At 41.7% G+C, this 12,565-nt stretch overlaps 1 long non-coding RNA gene across 1 annotated transcript; it reads left to right on the forward strand.

Annotated features, from left to right (window-relative positions):
* Window positions 1-973: 973 nt before the first annotated feature.
* Window positions 974-9,267, forward strand: LOC112224717. The gene is made up of 3 exons (XR_002949491.1): window positions 974-1,041; window positions 3,736-3,882; window positions 9,019-9,267. It is a non-coding gene; the product is annotated as an uncharacterized LOC112224717 (long non-coding RNA).
* The last annotated feature ends 3,298 nt before the right edge of the window (window positions 9,268-12,565 follow it).

Consider the following 12,565-nt stretch of genomic DNA (forward strand, 5'->3'; position numbering starts at 1 on the left):
TTATGATGTGGTTATAGCGCATTATGATGTGGTTATAGCGCATTATGATGTGGTTATAGCGCATTATGATGTGGTTGTAGCGCATTATGATGTGGTTGTAGCGCATTATGATGTGGTTGTGACGCGTCAGGATGTGGTTGTGACGCGTCAGGATGTGGTTGTGACGCGTCAGGATGTGGTTGTGACGCGTCAGGATGTGGTTGTGACGCGTCAGGATGTGGTTGTGACGCGTCAGGATGTGGTTGTGACGCGTCAGGATGTGGTTGTGACGCGTCAGGATGTGGTTGTGACGCGTCAGGATGTGGTTGTAATGCATTGTATTTCTTGTCATTGTAATATAGTATTTGTTTATTGTATTTCTTGTCATTGTAATATAGTATTTGTTTATTGTATTTCTTGCCTCTGTAATATAGTATTTGTTTATATGGGAAAACAGCAAGTTGAGATATTTCAACACCTCATTATTTTTTACATCCCACTTTCTACCTTTGGCTCACACTCAGCAGCAATAACTGAGGCAGTGGAACGCCTGAGATAGCAACACTAAACTGACACAAGTGCTCTTTATAAAGAGACCATAGCTCTGAGTTTCTGCCAACACATCACGATTGCTAAGGAACACGTTCATTGGGGACTAGCTTTTATGTATCAGGAATGGATACAATTCTTTTAATATAATTCCATTATAACTCAGGTCATTGATGGTGAAAACAGTGAACGAGTGTGAACTGCAAAAGTTGCCATCACAAATGAGGATATTATCTAACAGATTTCTGATGAATAACCTGCATTTTGAAAAGCATTAACATAATGGCCAACAGATAAGATTGTAGCAGGTCCGGCGTGTATTTACCATATGAGGAACTGTGGACTGTCGTGGGAGTGTGTGTGTGATGTCTTGGCTGGCAGACAGGTACTATTATTAGGTCCTATTATTAGGTCCTATTATTAGCAGGCTCCTCTACAGCAAACAGAAATACTTCTCCACAGCAAGTAGGCTACTCAGAACAGCTAGGCTGCTCTCCTGACTGGGTCCTGGAGGTAAGGTGCTCAATACATATTCATATTATATATTCAATTGCCTTTTAATATTTTAAGATTCTGGCAATCGTATATGTATTTATTTTTCTCTCAGATTTGATCATGTTTCTAAAATGTAGATGTATGTTGCCACTATTTTTTCAAGCAATTCATTGAAAATGCTCTGGTGCTCTGATACAATACTAGGATGAGCTGAATCTTAACAGGTGCTTTGATACAATACTCTTATAATCCCTGTTCTGCGTTATATGCTATTATACAATGGGTGGGTCTAATCCTGAATACTGATTAAAAGGCCTATTTACTCTGTTTCATCTGGCTGCTCAATCCGCTGTCTCATCAGCCCAGCCAGGCAATTTATAAACTTGATCTCCACTATAAAAATCATCTAGACGTTATCTCACATTTCTTTTATACTGACATTTAGTTTTCAACGGTGGAGATTTGTATAAAGCTTGCTGTCTGTCTCTCCGACATTTGCAACATTTTTTCGATATTGAAATTCGATGTCCAGCTGTCCCATAGTAATGAATGTGTCTGGAGTCGGGACAAGACAGGTCAGGCAGGCAGCTTTTCTCAGCTAATCAAAATCATGAATCAGTTGGCATCATTTTTATGGATATATACAAAGAAATGTAAATTGTAAAAAGGTGAAATGAAGTGCAGCTAGTTTACAGTCTTTCAAGCCTCAGTGTGAAGTGATTGTGTTAGCTGTGTTGTTGGCTAGCTCCTCTGAACAACAGTGCCCTGACGAGAGAGCACATTTTCTATGCCAGGCGAAATCGCGCCTCATTAGCACATTTTTATGGATATGTCCAAATAAATGTCACTAATAACTACTTTTGTTATCCGTAGTTGGCTACCTAGCAAGCCAAGGGATAAGAACGTTGCCAGCCAGTATGGCAATGGAACATTAAGCACAAACGACTGGGTCACGTCCATAGACAAAGAATGGAAAGACTGAACGACTGGGTCGTGTCGCTGGCAACCGAACCGATAGAACGTAGCAACCGAACTGATAGAACGTGGCAACCGAACCGATAGAACGTAGCAACCGAACCGATAGAACGTGGCAACCGAACCGATAGAACGTAGCAACCGAACTGATAGAACGTGGCAACCGAACCGATAGAACGTAGCAACCGAACCGATAGAACGTGGCAACCGAACCGATAGAACGTAGCAACCGAACCGATAGAACGTAGCAACCGAACCGATAGAACGTGGCAACCGAACTGATAGAACGTGGCAACCGAACCGATAGAACGTAGCAACCGAACCGATAGAACGTGGCAACCGAACTGATAGAACGTGGCAACCGAACTGATAGAACGTGGCAACCGAACCGATAGAATGTAGCAACCGAACCGATAGAACGTGGCAACCGAACCGATAGAACGTGGCAACCGAACCGATAGAATGTAGCAACCGAACCGATAGAACGTAGCAACCGAACCGATAGAACGTAGCAACCGAACCGATAGAATGTAGCAACCGAACCGATAGAACGTAGCAACCGAACCGATAGAACGTGGCAACCGAACCGATAGAACGTAGCAACCGAACCGATAGAACGTGGCTCTCCAGAAAGTGGAGACACTTATGCAGCTCCACTACACAATACATTTTTTTTTTAAAGCCGCGTTCAACAGGATTACCAACACAGAGTGACGAGCTTCTATGGCAGACCAATCCAAACTCCTCTCTCGGCATGTCCAGCCCACTCATTATCTCAGCCAATCATGGCTAGTGGGAAGGTTGCAACCTTTATCTGTGGCTTAACCAACTAGGCTCGTAATTTAACAATTGTATTCGTAGTTACAGATGACGTACAAGTTTGTTATTAAGGCACATGAAAGTTCACTTGAAATGCCCCCCAAAAATATGCATCTTGACAAAAAAATCATTTTTTACGTACAAACGGCTCTCCTGTGAAATCGTGACTTGCGACATACGCCTAGTTTCCTGAATCGGGTCACATACGCTGTATCTTGCCCTAACATTGGAGGGAGTGTCAAACCAGGAAACAAGTCCCAGAAGTGCCAGAGGAGCACTTTCAAACGACATCTATTTCAACATAAAGGACAACTGTTGTCCATTGGGAGGATTAAAGCTAGTCATTAGGAGTTTTTTTTGTCTTATTAAGTCATAAATTATGGACAACTAACCTAAGCACTACATATCTTAGGGAATAAAGATGAGGGAATAGGGAATATTTTAGGGAATAAAGATGAGGGAATAGGGAATATTTTAGGGAATAAATATGATATCTATTTAATTTTGTGGGTCACAAAGCAATGCACAATATTAATGAGACATTTAGGAAACAGTTTTATGTTTTATCAATTTAATTACATTGCTATACTGATCAACAAAATGTATTAAACAAAACATTAACTACATTACTGCATTGATCAACAGAATATTTAACAAACATTTAATACTCCCCCAAAACACAAACCTAAAAACATTAATAACATTACTGTACTAAATCAACTAAATATTTATTCAACTAAACAATAACAACATGTATTAAACAGCCATGTAATTCAGATTTTATCAACAACATATGACAACAGATGGTAAATATAGTAACATCTATTTCCCGCTAAGGGGTTCTGCTTACCTGTAATTGAAAAACAAATATTAAAAAGACTACTAGGAAACGAGGTAACACTTCATTCGTTTCCCCAGCCTACAGTAAGGGGTGAAACGACTGTGTGACCTGGGCTGCAAACTCAGAATGCTCTTCTTGCACTCACCTACATTGTCCCACTACGGGAAAGTAGAACATCGGCTGCACCCTTCCCACCTCTTGACTGGCTTCTAATGCCACTACTGGTAAGTTAAGAGAAGAATATAACATAGTCCTTACACTGTGTTGAATATTAAATTCAAAATACCTACAAGAAAATCAGATATAACATTGAAGTGAGGTCCAAGGCCATTTTCTCAGTCTTTTAAGATACAGACCATGACACCCACCAATTTCCTATGAATACCTGGGAGTTTAATCTTGGTGGGGGACAATAAAGTATATCATATATCTCAGCTCTTCCACTCATTCCATTCTATGGAGACAAAGGATGCCAGGAGAAAAGGTTAAGGTGAGTCCATGTGTTCAAGTACATCAAGTAAGACTCAAATAAACCCCTTAAAGGGATAGTTCACCCAAATGTCGAATACATATTGGTTTCTTAATATCGGGATATTGACCTGTGTTGGTTTTGGGCCACAAATGCTAAACAGTTTGCAGGTAAGGCCAGGTAAGCAAAACAAAAGCACGGATTACTATCTTAGCTTTGTCCATAGACTGCTTACAGGGTAAGGAAGCAGCGTGAGGAAACCAATATGTAATTATATAATTTGGGTGAACTGTCCCTTTAACCCCTTCAATAAATAACATTGGTTCATCAAGCAAGACTCAAATGCACCTCTTCCCCCCTCCACGTCACACACACATGCACACACGCACACACAAGACAGCTGGGAATGGGACCCTTAACATGTCATTGAGTGACACGGTCTGGTATGTTCAGATCTAGAAGCTAATTACAGAGGCTCAAGGTTGAAGCTGAGGCACAGGTGTGAAGTTGTAAGAGTCAAAAGGGCTCCAAGAGATTACAGAAGAAAATACAGGGCATTAACCCCTTGCACACACAGGTCTCGAAGGAGATCACTTTCTTTCCAGCTATGTGACAACCTTGTAGACAGCTTCACACTTTCACTGTCTCGAAGGAGGTCACTTTCTTTCCAGCTATGTGACAACCTTGTAGACAGCTTCACACTTTCACTGTCTCGAAGGAGGTCACTTTCTTTCCAGCTATGTGACAACCTTGTAGACAGCTTCACACTTTCATTGTCTCGAAGGAGGTCACTTTCTTTCCAGCTATGTGACAACCTTGTAGACAGCTTCACACTTTCACTGTCTCGAAGGAGGTCACTTTCTTTCCAGCTATGTGACAACCTTGTAGACAGCTTCACACTTTCACTGTCTCGAAGGAGGTCACTTTCTTTCCAGCTATGTGACAACCTTGTAGACAGCTTCACACTTTCACTGTCTCGAAGGAGATCACTTTCTTTCCAGCTATGTCAACCCCCACATGACAACCTTGTAGACAGCTTCACACTTTCACTGGTGTCTTCCCACAGCCGCTGTGTCTCAGACAAAATTAGTACGTTTAACATGCACACTAATAATTAGATATTAAACCGATTTATGGCAGTAGGGACGTTTATGACAATAGTAAACACCTGAATCGGTGTTCCAGTGGTGTGTTTGATCTGAGCATGTGCAGCGAGGGAAGTGAATTAGGAAAAAATGTAATTATGCATCTTAGAAATAGTTTTCACAAACAAACTTTATACGTCCAAACTTCTCAAAAGAAAATCTACTTGTATTTTGATTTAGCATGTATCCGATCATGACTTCAGATGTGTCCATGGTAACAGCATTATTAGGGAAATTGTTATTTTTGCAAAGCATGGGAACGTTTAAAACAAACTATTATATTAATCTATCCACAATGATTACATTATTTTGTGCATATACAATCATACTCAATTGAGACCCCTAGTTGTTTTCTTCTGAAAGGTCCCTTGCCTGGGACCTTTCTCACACTCTTTACCCTTTGTAGTGTGTGAAACTACACAATGTCTTGTGGGTACCTGCACAATGTTATTACAATACATTATTTTGATATATTGTTCATCTCAGACACCATCCAGAAAATCATTCTGTTCTGCACTAATTTGGGAAGGCCTGTTCTTGGAGAAGGAGATGGACCAAACTAATTTACATGCATACTTTGCGGTTCTTATCCTTGCTGGTGTTTTCAGATCCAATGGGGAATCCACAGAATAACTGTGGGATGTAGAAACTGGCAGAACTTTTCTGTGCAACAATGTCTCTGGAAAACGTCCACATTATTTCCATGATTATCAGCTTCGATAACAGAGACACCAGACCAGCTCGGAGGCAGAGAGACAAGCTAGATGCAATCAGGTCAGTGTGGGACAAGTGGGTGGACTGCCTTCCCCTGTCTTACAACCCTGGGCCCAATGTTACTGTGCAGCTTATGCCATTTAGGGGCTGCTGCCCCTTCAGGCAATACATACCGTCTAAACACGAAAAACATGGAATCAAGATCTGGGCTACCTGTGATGTTGCTTCATCATATGCGTGGAAATTGCAAGTGTATACAGAGAAGTCAGATGGAGGAGCCCCTGAGAAGAACCAAGGGATGAGGGTTGTCCTGGATGTGACACAGGGACTCTGGCCACAACATCACATTCAATAACTTCTTTACTATTACAAGTTGGGACTGGAGCTCCTCAAGAGGAAGGTTGACGATGATAGGAACCGTATGAAAAAACAAGCCAGAGCTCCCACCTCAGCTGTTGAATACATGGAACAGGCCTATCAATTCTTCTACGTTTGTGTTCACGTCCGACTCGTCCCTAGTGTCCTACGTGCCAAAGAAGGGCAACAATGTGGTACTCATGAGTACGCTGCATAGGGATGGGAGAATCTGTGGCCAGGAACATGAAAAACAGAAATCATAATGGCTTACCATGCCACAACAGGAGGGGTGGACAATTTAGACAAGCTGGTGACTGGCTACAGCTGCAGAAGATGAACCCTACGCTGGCATCTTGTGATATTCTTTTTCAAACACGTTTGTCATCTGGAAGGTGTTGAATCCAGATTAGAACAGAGGAGACAGCTCTTTCTCGAGGAGCTGGGCAAGGCATTGGTAAGACCTCAAATCCAGAGGAGACGGCTCTTTCTCGAGGAGCTGGGCAAGGCATTGGTAAGACCTCAAATCCAGAGGAGACGGCTCTTTCTCGAGGAGCTGGGCAAGGCATTGGTAAGACTTCACATCCAGAGGAGACGGCTCTTTCTCGAGGAGCTGGGCAAGGCATTGGTAAGACCTCACATCCAGAGGAGACGGCTCTTTCTCGAGGAGCTGGGCAAGGCATTGGTAAGACCTCACATCCAGAGGAGACGGCTCTTTCTCGAGGAGCTTGGCAAGGCATTGGTAAGACCTCAAATCCAGAGGAGACGGCTCTTTCTCAAGGAGCTGAGCAAGGCATTGGTAAGACCTCACATCCAGAGGAGACGGCTCTTTCTCGAGGAGCTGAGCAAGGCATTGGTAAGACCTCAAATCCAGAGGAGGCAACATATCCCAAGGACCACAGCTTCTGCAGCCATCGTGAGGAGGAGGAGGAGGATGCTGGTGCCCCATCCACCTGACCCACAGAACCAAAAACTCCAATACGGGAAGTAAGTGTGAGTGGTGTTGTCACGTTCTGACCTTAGTTCTTTTTGTCAAGACTTCTACCGAAGGTGGCTCCCCTTCCCGTTCGGGTGGTGCTCGGCGGTCGTCGTCACCGGCCTACTAGCTGCCACCGTTTTTTTTTTTCTCCCCCTCCTTTTCTGTTTATTAGTTACACCTGTTGTTAATTAGGTTTATTAGTTGGGCTTTATTAGCCAGCCGGCCCCCCTGCTGGGTGTGCGGGATTGTTTCATGTGTACTCTTTGTACACGCATGTATGTCACGGTTGTTCGTGTACGTGAGCTGTTTTTTGGGGCTGTTTAGTTCCCCTGTGTTTTGGGGCTGTTTTAGTTCCCCTGTGTTTTGGGGCTGTTTTAGTTCCCCTGGTGTTTTGGGGCTGTTTTAGTTCCCCTGTGTTTTGGGACTGTTTAGTTCCCCTGTGGTTTGGGACTGTTTATTTCCCCTGTGTTTTGGGGCGGTGTATAAAGAAGTAGCCTACTCTGAACTCTCTGTCTCCTGCGTATGACTCCTTCCTCCACTACACCCCGGGCATTACACTTTTGTTATGTCTTTGTTTTAGTATGGACAGGGCGTGAGTTGGGTGGTTTGTCTCTGTTCCTTTTTCTATGATTTGGGATTTCTGTGTTTGGCCTGGTATGGTTCTCAATCAGAGGCAGCTGTCAATCGTTGTTCCTGATTGAGAACGATACTTAGGTAGCCTGGTTTCAATTTTGAGCTGTGGGTGATTATTTTCTGTGTCTGTGTGTTCCACACTGAACTGTTTTGGTTAGTTATTCACGTGTCAGTTATTGTTTTGTTTCAGTGTTCGCTTGTTTTAATAAAGAGCATGAACACGTACCACGCTGTGCATAGGTCCTCCGATCCTTAATAATCGTCCTTGTCAGAGGATTTGTGTTTATCGTCGAAGGAATGAGCGTTACACTGAGGCCTGTACTCTGGAGCGGGATCGATTTGGAGGTGGAGGGTCCGTCATGGTCTGGGGCAGTGTATCACAGCATTATCGGACTAAGCTTGTTGTCATTGCAGGCAACCTTAACACTGAGCGTTACAGGGAAGACATCCTCCTCCCTCATGTGGTACCCTTCCTGCAGGCTCATCCTGATATGACCCTCCAGCATGACAATGCCACCAGCCATACTGCTTGTTCTGTGCGTGATTTCCTGCAAGACAGGAATGTCAGTGTTCTGCCATGGCCAGCGAAGAGCTCGGATCTCAATCCCATTGAGCACGTCTGGGACCTGTTGAATCGGAGGGTGAGGGCTTGGGCCATTCCCCCCAGAAATGTCCGGGAACTTGCAGGTGCCTTGGTGGAAGAGTGGGGTAACATCTCACAGCAAGAACGGGCAAATGTGGTGCAGTCCATGAGGAGGAGATGCACTGCAGTACTTAATCCAGCTGGTGGCCACATCAGATATTGACTGTTACTTTTGATTTTGACCCCCTTTGTTCAGGGACACATTATTCCATTTCTGTTAGTCACATGTCTGTGGAACTTGTTCAGTTTATGTCTCAGTTGTTGAATCTTGTTATGTTCACACAAATATTTATTTACACAGGTTAAGTTTCCTCAAAATAAGCTGACAGTTGACAGTGAGAATAAGTTTCTTTTTTGGCTGAGTTTATATATGTGAGTGAGGTGTTAGTAAAATGTCTGAACTAAGTGTTTTCATCATTCTAGATTGCAGCCGGTAGCAACAAGAAGAAGCACTGAGTGATGTGTGTGGTCCCAAGAAGGACAGGAGGACATAGTACACATTCAAGTGGAAGAAATACATTTGCAATACACACACACAGTACAACTCTGTCCCTTATGTGGGGTGTAGACCGGCCTAAATCTGTTCAATTTGTGCTCATTTCTCATTTCCATAAAATACTGTATGTAAAATGTGTCCTTTGTTCAGTTCAAAGCAATAAACATCAATAGTGATGAAAACCTTGTTTCGTTTATATTTGTTCAAGATAAACATGATTTATTCCACCCAAGTCTTGATTATAATTGATTTGTTTACAAAAATCAAATTTTATCAACAACAACAAAAACCAATAGAGCTTTTATTGATGTGATCCAGCAGAGGTAAATGACAAATACTAACCATGTATGCTGTCTATATTAACTATGTATACTGTTTATGTTGCTTGATGTAAGTCAGTATCTAAGTATGAAGTAATTTTTATGTAAATTGGTATGGCTGTATAGTTTTAAGAACCCAATCATGTTGTGGGTCCATCAGATCCATCAGAACATTGGGTGAATAACAAAAACATGAACACGACACAAGGGTTAAGGAAGGTGACAAGTGTTCTTTCATGTTTGTCCTAGATGTATTTATGTGAGACCTTTGCAAACAGGCCGCAGCTATTACAATGTCAGATGGTGAGGCCCAGACAGTGAAGAGCATTGAAGTGCCTCAGTTGGAATCCAAGAACAATTTCACAGGTTTATCTTTGTCCTCAAGGATACAGGGAAGGGACAAAGACACGTAAACAAGATGGCGCCTCGGGTTATACTTACAGTAGCTGTTACTCTGTGACAATGGAAAGAACCGTGACCTCGGTGAACACAGGAGTACAGCTGCAGTTGTCTTGACATATTCTGAAATGTCCTATTGTCAACATGAAACCATCTCATAGTGACAGCGCAAATTAGGAGGGTCCTTCTTGAATTGTGGTGGTAATGCTGTGCCTGGACTTTAGCACCATGTTAAAACACTTTAAAATGTAAAAAGAATGACAATACGGTTATTTAATAAGAAAACATATATATATATATAAATCATTTATACTTGGGGCGGCAGGTAGCCTAGTGGTTAGAGCGTTAGGCCAATAACCAAGAGGTTTCTGGATTGAATCCCCGAGCTGACAAGATCTTCCCCTGAACAAGGCAGTTAACCCACTGTTCCCTGGGAGGCTGTCAATTTAAATAAGAATGTGTTCTTAAATGACTTGCTTGGTTAAATAAATAAATAAAATTATACTGCAAAAACTACTGGGGGCTAACAAATTGGCTTATCCCAATGCTGATGTGTAGATATGTAGTGACACGATTTGAGTAGATACTTATTTAATTAATTAACCAAAAGCATTATGTTTACAGAAAATATACAGAGAAAAGAAATCAACAATTACTACAAATAGTTGAAATAATTTCTCATGTCATTGGTGTTACATTGGTGTTACATTGGTGTTACATTGGTGTTACATTGGAGTTACATTGGTGTTACATTGGTGTTACATTGTGTCAGTGGTGTTACATTGGTGTTACATTGGTGTTACATTGGTGTTACATTGGTGTTACATTGGTGTTACATTGGTGTTACATTGGTGTTACATTGGTGTTACATTGTGTCAGTGGTGTTACATTGGTGTTACATTGGTGTTACATTGGTGTTACATTGGTGTTACATTGGTGTTACAGTGGTGTTACATTGGTGTTACATTGGTGTTACATTGTGTCAGTGGTGTTACATTGGTGTTACATTGGTGTTACATTGGTGTTACATTGGTGTTACATTGGTGTTACATTGTGTCAGTGGTGTTACATTGGTGTTACATTGGTGTTACATTGTGTCAGTGGTGTTACATTGGTGTTACATTGGTGTTACATTGGTGTTACATTGGTGTTACAGTGGTGTTACATCGGTGTTACATTGGTGTTACATTGGTGTTACATTGGTGTTACATTGGTGTTACATTGGTGTTACATTGGTGTTACATTGGTGTTACATTGGTGTTACATTGTGTTACATTGTGTCAGTGGTGTTACATTGGTGTTACAGTGGTGTTACATTGGTGTTACATTGTGTCAGTGGTGTTACATTGTGTTACATTGTGTTACATTGTGTCAGTGGTGTTACATTGTGTTACATTGTGTCCGTGGTGTTACATTGGTGTGGTGTTACATTGTGTTACATTGTGTCAGTGGTGTTACATTGTGTCCGTGGTGTTACATTGTGTTACATTGTGTTACATTGTGTCAGTGGTGATACATTGTGTTACATTGTGTTACATTGTGTCAGTGGTGTTACATTGGTGTTTACATTGTGTTACATTGTGTCAGCGGTGTTACATTGGTGTTACATTGTGTTACATTGTGTCGGTGGTGTTACATTGTGTTACATTGTGTTACATTGTGTCAGTGGTGTTACATTGTGTCAGTGGTGTTACATTGTGTCAGTGGCGTTACATTGTGTCAGTGGTGTTACATTGTGTTACATTGTGTCAGTGGTGTTACATTGTGTTACATTGTGTCAGTGGTGTTACATTGTGTTACATTATGTCAGTGGTGTTACATTGTGTTACATTATGTCAGTGGTGTTAGATTGTGTTACATTGTGTCAGTGGTGTTACATTGGTGTTACACTGTGTCAGTGGTGTTACATTGTGTCAGTGGTGTTACATTGTGTCAGTGGTCTTACATTGTGTCAGTGGCGTTACATTGTGTCATTGGTGCTACATTGTGTCAGTGGTGTTACATTGTGTTACATTGTGTCAGTGGTGTTACATTGGTGTTACATTGGTGTTACATTGGTGTTACATTGGTGTTTCATTGTGTTACATTGTGTCAGTGGTGTTACATTGGTGTTTCATTGGTGTTACATTGTGTCAGTGGTGTTACATTGGTGTTACATTGGTGTTACATTGGTGTTACATTGTGTCAGTGGTGTTACATTGTGTTACATTGTGTCAGTGGTGTTACAGCACAGGTTATTGGAGGGGCCACATTCTATGTTGCACAATACAACTTTACACATACTGTACCTGATTAAGATAAAACACATTTCCTGGTGGCTTAAAAATCTAATAGTTCACATAATTTCAGTTTGTGACAAAAGCAATTATAGTGTTGAGAATCATTGTACCATCAAAACCACTATGAAATATATTTTCCGTAACCAAAAATATTGTGTTTTTCAGCTGTTTGAAGCTGGTGAACAAAACTGAACGTAAAAGATGCTAAAACAAAACTTAAGAACGGGAAACATAGAAATAGCGGAGAACAGATCTACCACTTATTAGGCTTGCTTTCAATGAGAATGACAACTCTATAACAGATATTTCTATGTGAATTTGGTCAGGTCGCCCAAAAAGCTACGTACTGCAGCTTTAAACTAGAGATATCTGGCCTTCCGCATCTGACGAGCAACAGGGAGACATCCCGAAAACTCCCCCCCCCCCAAAAAAAAAGTAGTGCCCCTCCCCCAAAAAGAGTTAAACATGTCAAAAAA

The sequence above is a fragment of the Oncorhynchus tshawytscha genome, linkage group LG25 (assembly GCF_018296145.1).
Source record: "Oncorhynchus tshawytscha isolate Ot180627B linkage group LG25, Otsh_v2.0, whole genome shotgun sequence".
Taxonomy (NCBI): domain Eukaryota; kingdom Metazoa; phylum Chordata; class Actinopteri; order Salmoniformes; family Salmonidae; genus Oncorhynchus; species Oncorhynchus tshawytscha.